Here is a 13,148-nt window from a genome sequence, read left to right on the forward strand (position 1 = left end):
GTGTGCGCCAGAGAGTGTACGAGCGACGCCTTCTTGACATGGAGCGACAGCTGGCTGATTTAAGAGTTCGCCCAAGGGGTTCCCGTCGCCAGTAGGGAATGCTCTACTCAAATTTCCTTTTGTCTAAGGATTAGCCTTCTTATCTATGCTCTAAGTAACACTTCTCCCTGTAATTTCCTGTTATTTTAAGACCTTGAACTTTCGGTAGATAGGTCTTTATTCTGTCAAAATTTTCTTATCTTGGTTTGATGTAAGACCTACTCCTAGGTCATTTTTCCCGAAATTGTTACATCTGTAATACCAATATTATTGACAGATATCAAATTTCATGGAGATTATTATCCAAATGCTTTCATCTTTCTAGTACTAGATTTCTACTCAATCATACTTTCATTTGTGTTGTTGGGCTATGGAGAGTTAGTCCATGAGTCACTCTCATCATTCTCTCTATTAAATTCTTATCAATATCTTCATCGTTGTGATCTTATATAAACGAGATGCCTCCACGTCGATCAACGAGGCACACTACTCCAATAACTCCAAATCAAACTCCACCTCCTCCTCCTCAATACAACCCAGCAGCTATTCAAGTTGCTGTGAATGCGGCTGTTAAGGCAGCTCTAGCACAATTCACCTCGACCGGTACTAGTGGAAGTGGTACTAATGTGCCTCCCACTATTTTTGAAACTCCAGTGCGCTCTAGGGAGTTCTCGTATAAGGACTTCACCAGCTGCAAACCCAGGGCCTTCAATGGAACTGGCAGAATCATTGCCATCTCGCAATGGTTCGAGAAAACGGAGTCGATCTTTGAGATCTGCTCCTGTCCGGAAGGGAGCAAGGTAAAATTTGCCGCCTGCACCTTCGCTGACCGAGCCCTGACGTGGTGGAATAGCCATGTCAAGTCACTATCTCTAATAGTGGCAAATGCTATCGGCTGGGAAGCTCTTAAGGAGCTTGTGATCGAAGAGTACTGCCCGAGGGGGGAAGTTCAAAAGCTTGAGCAGGAACTCTAGAGCCTAACCATGAAGGGCTCCGACATAGTCTCCTACACTGCCAGATTCAGCGATCTGGTAGCGCTATGTCCGGGAATAGTCCCTTCTGAAACAAAGAAGGTGGAAAGGTATATCTGGGGGCTGGTGCCTCCATTTCAGGGGAATGTACTAGCTTCAAACCCCGCTACCTTCGATAGTGCCAATCGATGGGCACAACAGATCATTGACCATGGGGTCCGTACCCCGTCAACAACAATAACCCTAGCCATCTCAGAACCCTCCAAAGCCGCTGATAACAAGCGGAAATTCTGGGATGACAAGAAGAAGAACGCTGCGCAGAAAGCTGCCAAAAAGCAGCAGGTCGTAGCGGTTCATGCTGCGATAGCACCTGCCGCTGCTGCGCCGGTGAAGCAGTACGCGGGGAGTTTGCCGAAGTGCAATAAATGCAACTTCCACCACAATGGACCCTACCGGGAAATGCAGTGCTCAAACTACAACAGGAAGGGGCACACTGCCCGTTTCTGCAAAGCTCCGGCAAGGCCAATCACCCAGGTCCCTGGTGCTGGTGTGGGTCAGGCTTGCTACGGTTGTGGCGAAGTGGGCCACTACAAAAGGAACTGCCCGAAGGCAGGGAATGCCGACGGAGTGGGAAGAGTTTTGGCTATAGGCCACGAGGAAGCAGTTGCCGACCCCACAGTGGTCACTGGTACGTTTCTCCTCGATAACTCTTATGCATTCATTCTGTTTGATAGTGGAGCAGAGAGGAGTTTCGTGAACAGAAATTTGCTCACTTACTTAAACATAAATCTCATGCACTTAAAGAACCGTTCACCGTAGAAATGGCTAACGGAAAGACAAAGAGCACTAGCTGCATATACATAGGATGTACACTAACACTAGATAGCCATTCATTTCCAATTGACCTCATGCCAGTCTCAATTAAAAGTTTCGACGTCATAATCGGCATGGATTGGTTGAGTTCTCATCGTGCCGACATTATGTGTTACGAAAAAGCTGTTCGCCTTAATTTGCCATCTAGCGAAACTCTAGTTATCTACGGCGACAAAACCGACACGAACCTTCGTATCATCTCGAGCATTCAAGCCCATAAGTACTTACGAAAGGAATGTCGCGTATTCCTTTCTCATGTTGTTGATGTGAGCCAAGAGACGAAAGACATAAAGAATGTTCCAGTGGTACGCGACTTTCCTGACATCTTTCCAGAAGAACTCCCAGGATTACCTCCGCAACGTCAAGTCGAGTTCAGAATCGACTTAATTCCAGGAGCTACCCCAGTAGCCAAATCGCCCTATCGTTTAGCACCAGCCGAGATGCAGGAACTATCTAGTCAACTTAACGAAAACTGCTCAGCAAGGGCTTTATTAGGCCAAGCTTCTCACCTTGGGGAGCACCGGTCTTGTTCGTCAAGAAGAAAGACGGATCGTTCCGTATATGCATCGACTACAGGGAACTTAACAAACTAACCGTCAAAAATCGTTACCCTCTGCCTCACATAGACGATTTGTTCGACCAACTTCAAGGGGCGAACTTCTTTTCAAAGATAGATCTGAGATCCGGGTATCACCAATTACGAGTGTTAGGGGAGGATGTTCTGAAGACAGCCTTCCGAACTCGTTATGGGCACTACAAGTTTGTAGTGATGTCGTTCGGATTGACCAATGCACCCGCAATATTCATGGACTTAATAAATAGGGTGTGTCATCCTTACTTGGATCAGTTCGTCCTTGTATTCATCGATGACATACTTATCTACTCTCGTAGTAAGGAGGAGCATAGTCAACATCTGCGTCAGGTCTTGGAAACACTGCGATCAGAGAATCTTTATGCGAAGTTATCGAAATGCGAATTTTGGATTCGAAGAGTCGAATTCTTGGGTCACGTGGTTAGCGAAGAGGGAATACACGTGGACCCTTCCAAAATCAAAGCCATTGAGAACTGGTCAGCACCGAAGACGCCTACAGAAATTCGTCAATTTCTAGGCCTCGCTGGCTACTATCGCAGGTTCATTCAGAACTTCTCTCGGTTTGTGAAACCGCTTACAACACTGACCCAGAAGGGCGTGGCCTTTGACTGGGAAGAGAAACAAGAGAAAGCGTTCCAAACTCTAAAGCGAGCCTTACGCACCGCACCGATATTGTCCCTCCCCGAAGGGATAGAAGACTTTGTGGTCTATTGCGATGCATCCAATCAAGGGGTCGGTTGTGCTCTGATGCAACGAGGTAAGGTCAACGCCTATGCCTCAAGACATCTGAAGATGCACGAGGTCAACTACACCACACATGATCTTGAGTTAGGAGCAGTAGTGTTTGCTCTGAAGATCTGGAGACACTACCTGTATGATACGAAAAGCACTATCTTTACAGACCACAAAATCCTACAACACATATTCGACCAGAAGGAGCTCAACATGAGACAACGACGGTGGGTCGAGCTACTAAGTGATTACGAATGTGAAATTCGTTATCATCCTGGTAAAGCCAACATAGTAGCTGAAGCCCTGAGTCGGAAAGAATACTCTGGTCGTAGAGTCAAATCTTTGACTATGACTATCCATTCACACTTGTCCACACAAATTAAGGAGGCTTAACTCGAAGCTTTGAAACCTGAAAATGTGGCGGGTGAATTCCTGAGAGGGATGGATAAGAACTTGGTGGTCAAGGGTGGCGGAGCCTTATATCTCGTGGATCGGATCTGGACACCGAAACACAGTGGTTTCAGAGACTTGGTCATGACAGAAGCGCATAACACTCGATATTCCGTCCACCCAGGTTCAGATAAGATGTATCTGGATCTTAAAAAGTTATACTGGTGGCCTAAAATTAAAGCAGAGATTGCTACCTTCGTGAGTAAATGCCTTACTTGCGCCAAGGTTAAGGTCGAATACCAGAAACCATCAGGTTTACTTCAAAAACCAGAGATACCTGAATGGAAGTGGGAGCGGATCACAATGGACTTCATAACCAAGTTGCCCAAGACAACGGGTGGTCTCGATACCATTTGGGTGATCGTAGACAGGCTAACAAAGTCCACACATTTCCTGCCTATCAAAGAGACTGACAAGTTGGAGAAACTAACAAGAACATACATTAGGGAAATCGTACGGTTGCATGGTTTTCCCATATCCATTATCTCTGATAGAGATAGTAGATTCACTTCACGGTTCTAGCAGTCGCTACAAAGCTCCCTAGGAACTAGGCTCGACATGAGTACAGCCTACCATCCGCAAACTGACGAACAAAGTGAGAGGACTATTCAAACTTTAGAAGATATGCTGCGAGCCTGCGTGATAGACTTTGGGAAGGCATGGGATACTCATTTACCCCTTGTCGAGTTTTCCTACAACAATAGTTATCACACGAGCATAAAGGCTGCTCCATTTGAATCCCTCTACGGCTGTAAGTGCAGATCCCCTCTGTGCTGGGCTGAGGTGGGCGACACTCAGTTACCTAAAGGACGAGTTCCTGACAGCACTCTCACAGGTCCGGAAATCATTCGGGAAACCACAGAGAGGATCGTTCAGATTTGTGAACGATTGAAAGCCTCTAGAGACCGACAGAAAAGCTACGCAGACAAGAGAAGGAACCCGTTGGAATTCCAGGTGGGCGACCGTGTTCTATTGAAGGTCTCACCCTGGAAGGGCTTGATACGCTTCGGAAAGCGTGGAAAGCTAAATCCAAGATACGTAGGGCCTTTCGAGATTCTTGTTAGAATCGGACCTGTAGCTTACAAACTCATACTGCCTCGCGAACTCAGTATCGTACATTCTGCTTTCCACGTCTCGAACTTGAAAAAGTGTCTGTCCAACGAGACTCTTGTAATCCCACTCGACGAGATCGAGATCAACGAGAGCCTCAACTTCATGGAAGAACCTGTAGAGATCATGGACCGAGAGGTCAAGCAGACGAAGCAAAGCCTTATCCCGATAGTGAAGGTTCGCTGGAATGCCAAGCGAGGACCTGAATTCACTTGGGAGCGCGAGGATCAAATGAAACTGAAATATCCTCATCTTTTCGGTTAATTATTTGTAATTGCTTAAACTCTAATTTCGGGACGAAATTCTCTCTAACGGGGGGATGATGTGACAACCCGAAATTTCTATCTAGTACAACATTTCAATTAAATCAAAGTCAGACTTATTTCTGCTATCTTTTAGCATTGTTTAGGGTCTGTTTGAGCGTCCTAAGCCTAGTACATCCAGGGAATGAGTGTTAGGAAGTGTCTGCTGAAGTTCAACACCACCAAGCAAGCCATAAACTCCTTCATGAGGAATTTACGACCACATCATAAGATTTTACGGCCGTAAACTCAAGGTGGCCGTAAACTCATGGCCTTAAACATGTGATTCCTTCACTTTTCCTCATTATTCACCATTTCAAGTCAAGAAACCCAAATTCTCTCTCAAGTATCATAAGGATCTTCATTTTGATCTTCAAAAATGTAAGTGTTTCATCCTTTGATTAGTTTATACATCTCATTAACTAGTATCACCCTTTTATTTCATCCATTAACTTCATCTTTTGGGTTTGATCTCCAAGAACACCAAGAACACACACAAGTACTTTGGGCCGAAATCAACTCTTCTTGCTTCCATATCGTAAGTATCCTTTCCCTATACTTGTTATCTAGTAGAAGCTCTTTATTTTCATCCTTGAAATCAACCAAATCCCAAGAACAATGAGAGTTTACGGCCATGAGCATCTCCCTTGGCCGTAAACCCTTGTTAAGGTTCCTAGTTGGACATAAACTCTTCATTAAGGCTTGGATTGGGTCTAGAACACTTCCTTGATTCTTGTAAGACCTTAAATCACCTCTTTGGCACAAGACTTCATGAGTCTACGGCCGTAAACTCATAGGGCCGTAAACCCTTTGGCTGTAAACTCATTGGGCCGTGAACACCTTGGCCGTAAACACCATTATGTGGCCATACACCCCATAGATGCAATCCTTTGTGATTCTAACACTTCAATCTAAGTTTTTCCTAAGTCCTAGGGTGTTTTCCCTACATTATTAGTTGTATAAACACTAATTATATACATATATGTGTCATTATATGCTTATTAGGATCCGTTGTGCTCGAGTCTTCACTTGACACTTAGCATCTTACAATCGATCTTACATTCGTATCACTCACTACAGGTGAGATCATACCCCTTTAACTTATCTTTTAAATGGTTTTAAATGCTTTTATGGGGGGAATACAAGTAGAACTATTATAGTTATTATATCAATCACATGTGATTAATAACTATCAAACCCGTGGATTTTCTTACATTTAAAACTGTATTATCAAACAAACTGTTTCAAATCGTTTTATAAACTCTTTTACATGTTAAATTCTTGCTATTAAACTCATTTAAACTTATATTTTATCAAATCATGTCTATATGGATATAGTTATATAAGTAGGATTGAAAGGGCTTAGGACTGATAACTCGCCTTATTTCCTGTTCATTGTTTGGTTGTGGACTTAGGGTATAGGTTGTTTGTCCGAAGGTCGTTTGAATCTTAGTTATATATTATGTATATGTGTATAGATATAAAAGTTCTTCGTTCAGTTCAATACCTTTGGGTAGCAAAGGTATACAAACATGTTCATTTATACAGACAACATTGATAGTAAACTATAATAGGTATAGTTTAGGAAGTCACTAATACTATACTAGAACAATGAAACATACAAGAGTCAGTTCATACATGAGTCAGTTTAAACATACTATAAAGAGAAACAGATAGTGTAACGCCCGTAGATCAGGGCTAGTCAATTTAGAGACGATAAACATCAAAAATGACTTTTTGATGGAAGATTATTTAGAAGTATTAATCTTAACGATGTTGTAGTATATGTCTCAAGGTTTTCGAAAATATAAAGAACGCCGAAATCCGAGTTATAACGAAGAAGTTATGACATGTCGAAGTTTCGCGACAGAACCGGCACGACACAGCGCGACGTAAATAGTGAATTTACGATAGAGCGATATTTGGATTTAGCGATCTAAATGAAAGTTGTAGAATACGTTAAACCGAGAGCGTGCATAAAAAGAACGTCTAAATCTGACTTCGTATGAGGAAGTTATGATTTTTCGAAGTTTCAGCATTAGCACTATGCAGCCCGAAGTTCGAATATGAGATCGAGTGATTTCTAGCCAAAACAATCTAAACGAGAATCGAAGATCTCATCGATAGTAGTCCAACGGTAAAAATACAGACGAAAATGGACGTCAGACGAAGAAGTTATGGATTTCTAACGAAGTTTTCCTGTCCCGGCCTACTAAAAATAATATAATAAAATATATTAAAAATAAAGTCAAAATTAGCCGAAGAAGTCTAAATGAGAGTTGTAGAGCATAATCTCACCTACGCATGCATATAAAGAACGTCGAAAATGGAGCTCGTATGCAAAAGATATGAATTTCTGAAGTTTGGGGCACGAAATTCGATCCTGTGTCAGAACTCACGACGTGACCACTGTGTTCACGATGTGAACTCAGAAAAATGTCACCTGGACTCTGTCAGACCCCACTTGTGATGACGCATGCAGTGACGATCAAGCCCCACGACGTGAGCACTTGAAACTCACGACGTGAACCCAGAAAATTCACCCTATAAATAGAAATCGAGGGTCAGCCGATTTTGGTTGCTCCTTCTCATCTCTCTCACTCCCGATACTCTCTCTAAGCCCTCTTTTAACCCCCCGAAGCCCCAGTATCATCCCGAGACCCGAAGCGAGTCCCAAAGCTCCAAAGATCCCGAGAAGAAAAGAGTTTCCGAGCCGAAGCTCTGCCTGCGAGAAGCCTGGTGTGTGAAGATCTTCCAGTTTTACCGAAGAATACTACTTTACGAGCCGTAGTGCTATCCGAGAATCGTCTAATCAAGTGAGTGTGTAGTTACTTTCTTCTAACACATAGATATGAAGTATTTGCTATGAAATACGTGTTATGTGTTTATACATTGTTTGTTTACTGGAGATGGATGCTGAATAAATGTTTTATACGAGTTTTTAAATAATTTTAAACTGTATATGTAATTTATATCTACAAATATGTTGGGTAGAACATGGGTAGATGAAATAGTTGGTGTGTGATGAAATAATGTGATGAGAGATAGGTGAGGATATAATGGTGATGATAATTAGGTGATGATAGATAGGTGATGAATTACGAGTCCAGGCGATGTTGTGGCTGCGTATTCATGCGATGATAGTCTAACCCTTATTATGAATTACGAGTCCAGGCGATGTTGTGGTTGCGTATTCATGCGATGATAGTCTAACCCTTATTATGAATTACGAGTCCAGGCGATGTTGTGGTTGCGTATTCATGCGATGATAGTCTAACCCTTATTATGATTTACGGGTCCAGGCGATGTTGTGGCTGCGTATTCATGCGATGATAATCTAACCCTTATTATGATTTACGAGTCCAGACGATGTTGTGGCTGCGTAATCATGCGATGATACCCTAACCCTTACTAGACACATATGGAGGGAGTGATCCCCGAATTAGTATTGTCTATGCGATGTAGGCGATGATCCTTAGGAAAAGTTCTTAGGAACAAACATATAAGGAAATAAGATGTAAGGAGATGAGAAGTAAATATGATATAGGAGATGACGCTTAGGATAATATCTTTCGGGAAAGATTAAATGAAGATAATGGGGATGGGTAATTGGGTTGATTGTTTGATGATTAAATATAATAATTATATTATTGTGGGTTGAAAACCCTATACGCTCACCAGGCTCCCAAGCCTGACCCACTCAGTTTTCTTTGCATTACAGGTAAAGACAGAAGAGTATAAGTTGGTTGACTTGACGAGAGATTCTGGATTATAGACAAGTAGTTGTAAATAACTGCTGTAATGTTAAATTGTACTGTTTATGCTTTTTGGTCTGTATCGGAACATGACATCCCGAGGTTTTATTATTTAATGAAAAGTACATTCTCTTTGAGAAATGTTTTGATAAAGTTTTATCATATTTTATTTGGGAACAAATTCCGCAACTGTTTTCTATAAAAGATTACTCTGATTTTAAAACAAAGCATAAACCAATCGGTCTTTTCTGGCCGTGAAAATGGGGATGTCACAGTTGGTATCAGAGCATTAGTTTAAGCGAACTAGAAATTTGTAGGATTTCTAGACTTAAACTTAGAATGCTAAGCGATGATTGTGAGATGAGTGTCTACCATATTTTTGACACGAGCACTAGTATATTTTAGGAAAGATTCCTAAAATGCTTTTATGTGCTAAATGTTATATGTTTGCCATATATGAAGTTGTTTGTTCGGATCTATGGTCTGTTGCCGACCGGATCTAGAAACCTTATGTGTTTAGGATTCTAAGCGTACGACTACGATATTAGAACTAGCATGTAAAAGTTTCGGAGTGATAAGGATGATTTGAATATCTATCATGAGTGAGGATCTAAATTCACCTTATTCGGTGTATAGATCAACAATGGTGAGAACGAGAAGTAGAGTTGGAAACGCAAACGAAAACAGGAATCAAGCACCTGTGATTGAACCAGTAGTTATGGCAGCAGCAGCACCTGAGCCAATGACAATGGTTGGTGTAGAAATGATGATTCAAACAATGTTGGATCGTCAGATGGAGGAAACTAAACGTCTGCTTCAACAAAATCGTGAAGAACTTTCAATACAAGTTGAAGAGCCCAAAGTGAATGGAGGGCGGTCAGAAGGAGGAAACTTAAGTGGAATTATCGGTCAAGCCGACCCACCGTTAGTTCGACAGAACAATCTGGATGTAGGAAATGACGGACGTGGATGCAAGTATAAGGATTTCATGGCATCCAAACCACCGTGTCTAGCTGGAAGCCCGACACCAGTGGGAGTTATGGACTGGATCTCCGAAATAGAGACAATGTTTGAAAGTTGCGAGTGTGGCAACAGACAGAAGACCGCTCTTGCGATTCCTCTGTTAAAATCTGGAGTGCTGAGTTGGTGGAAGCTATTGGCTGGTTCTATGCCTAAGGGGGAAGCTAGCAAGATGTCGTGGGAAGATTTTGGGGTGCAACTAAAGATGCAATACTACTCTGAGCAGGATCTTCTGGAAATCAATAATGAGTTCCAGAATCTGAAAAAGGGAAGGTTGAGCGTCACTGAGTACGCTACTAGTTTTACGGAGAAAATGAAGCTTGTTCCCTACCCACTTCCAACAGAACTTTCCAAGGTCAACAAGTTTGCCCTCGGATTACCAGCGGAATTTGGTCTGATGGTCAAGCAAGCGACCACTCTGAAAGCCGCCATTTGGGCTGCTAGGAATGTCGAGACTCAAATAAGAGAGAAAGGTCTGGAGAGAGCTGAAGTTGGAGAGAAGAGGAAGCAGGAAGGATCTTCAATGATCAACAAAGAAAGCAAATTCTCAAAATTTGGAGGAAGAGATGAAACCAAGTGTTGTGAAAAGTGCAAGAAAAAGCACTTCGGAAGATGCAACGGAGAAGTGACCTGCTATAAGTGTGGTAGGACCGGTCACTATTCCAGAGATTGTACGTTTGACAATAGGAAGTGTTACGAATGTGGAGATGGTGGTCATATTTCGAAGAACTGCCCAAAGAAAGACGAAGCTGCAAAGAAAAACGCACCGCCACAGCCAAGAGCATTCCACATGATCCTCGACGAAGCGAATCAAGGATGAGGATTTTATATCCAAGGATCAAGTTATGAAGTATCAGTGCGAATAGTAACTTATGATGTAGCCTATTAGAGGCATAGTATAGGGTGAACTTGAACTTTTGTGTAATCGTTTCAAGATATAATATAAACCCTGGTTTTGTTATCTGATGTGATTGTGTGATTTTGTATGGTGACTTGGTTGACTGAGGGACAAAACTTGGGACAAGTATGAGTAGGTGTGAATAGTAGTAGAGATCTATACTACTGGAAGCACAGGACTCACGCTTGGATCAGGGAAAGTCACAAGGTTACCAAGAAGCTTGCAATTGAGTTCGTTTTTATTCCAATAGGTCGTTACCATTGTTTCGTTAATGACTAGTAAGATGGTTGTTATTCCGAACCTAGTGGTCATATCAAATTGAGTCCGACTACAATGAGTTTGTTACGTGGTTCAGAGAACCAAGTTCGAGGTAGCATCTGACTTAAGTCAGAAGATTGAAATCAATGCGACCAATAGCATCGCGCTCGTTAGTAGCTAGAGATGCTACATGTTAAAATGTGACTATATCACATTAGAATATGAAGGATGGTATATTCCATTTTGGAATTTGACTCTAAGAGACTTGAGTCTAGACGTTGCATCATCCGATGAAGGTCATTAGAACATGACCCATCGATCTGTTACAATAGATAAGAGGAAGTACTTATCCTAAGAAGAAGAAGGAGTCCTCAATAAGGATTTATTTTATAACTTGTAGGTTACGATTGAAAGTCCAACCTAGTATGAAGATCAGGTGCCAGATCGAGCATCATGGTTATTACTTAAGATGGAAAGATAACGTATGGAATCATTATACAAGTCCTATTTTCGTTGATGATTCCGGGACGTAATCATCCTAAGGGGGAGATAATTGTAACGCCCGTAGATCCGCGCTAGTCAATTTAGAGACGATAAACATCGAAAATGACTTTTTGATGGAAGATTATTTAGAAGGATTAATCTTAACCAAGTTGTAGTATATGTCTCAAGGTTTCCGAAAACATAAAGAACGCCGAAATGCGAGTTATAACGAAGAAGTTATGACATGTCGAAGTTTCGCGACAGAAGCGGCACGACACAGCGCAACGTAAATAGTGAATTTACAATAGAGCGATATTTGGTTTAGCGATCTAAACGAAAGTCGTATAATACGTTAAACCGAGAGCGTGCATAAAAAGAACGTCTAAATCTGACTTCGTATGAGGAAGTTATGATTTTTCGAAGTTTCAGCATTAGCAGTATGCAGCCCGAAGTTCGAATATGAGATCGAGTGATTTCTAGCCGAAACGATCTAAACGAGAATCGAAGATCTCATCGATAGTAGTCCAACGGTAAAAAGACAGACGAAAACGGACGTCAGACGAAGAAGTTATGGATTTCTAACGAAGTTTTCCTGTCCCGGCCTACTAAAAATAATATAATAAAATATATTAAAAATAAAGTCAAAATTAGCCGACGAAGTCTAAACAAGAGTTGTAGAGCATAATCTCACCTACGCGTGCATATAAATAACGTCGAAAACGGAGCTCGTATGCGAAAGATATGAATTTCTGAAGTTCGGGGCACGAAATCCGATCATGTGTCAGAACTCACGACGTGAACACTGTGTTCACGACGTGAACTCAGAAAAACGTCACCTGGACTCTGTCAGACCCCACTTGTGATGACGCATGCAGTGACGATCAAGCCCCGCGACGTGAGCACTTGAAACTCACGACGTGAACCCAGAAAATTCACCCTATAAATAGAAATCGAGGGTCAGCCGATTTTGGTTGCTCCTTCTCATCTCTCTCACTCCCGATACTCTCTCTAAGCCCTCTTTTAACCCCCCCCCCCCCCCCCCCGAAGCCCCGGTATCATCCCGAGACCCGAAGCGAGTCCCGAAGCTCCAAAGATCCCGAGAAGAAAAGAGTTTCTGAGCCGAAGCTCTGCCTGCGAGAAGCCCGGTGTGTGAAGATCTTCCAGTTTTACCGAAGAATACTACTTTACGAGCCGTAGTGCTGTCCGAGAATCGTCTAATCAAGTGAGTATGCAGTTACTTTCTTCTAACACATAGATATGAAGTATTTGCTATGAAATACGTGTTATGTGTTTATACATTGTTTGTTTACTTGAGATGGATGCTGAATGAATGTTTTATACGAGTTTTTAAATAATTTTAAAGTGTATATGTAATTTATATCGACAAATATGTTGGGTAGAACATGGGTAGATGAAATAGTTGGTGTGTGATGAAATAATGTGATGAGAGATAGGTGAGGATATAATGGTGATGATAATTAGGTGATGATAGATAGGTGATGAATTACGAATCCAGGCGATGTTGTAGCTGCGTATTCATGCGATGATAGTCTAACCCTTATTATGAATTACAAGTCCAGACGATGTTGTGGCTGCGTATTCATGCGATGATAGTCTAACCCTTATTATGAATTACGAGTCCAGGCGATGTTGTGGCTGCGTATT

This window comes from Lactuca virosa, chromosome 4 (genome assembly GCF_052849685.1).
Source record: "Lactuca virosa cultivar CGN04683 chromosome 4, Lactuca_virosa_CGN04683_v6, whole genome shotgun sequence".
NCBI lineage: Eukaryota > Viridiplantae > Streptophyta > Magnoliopsida > Asterales > Asteraceae > Lactuca > Lactuca virosa.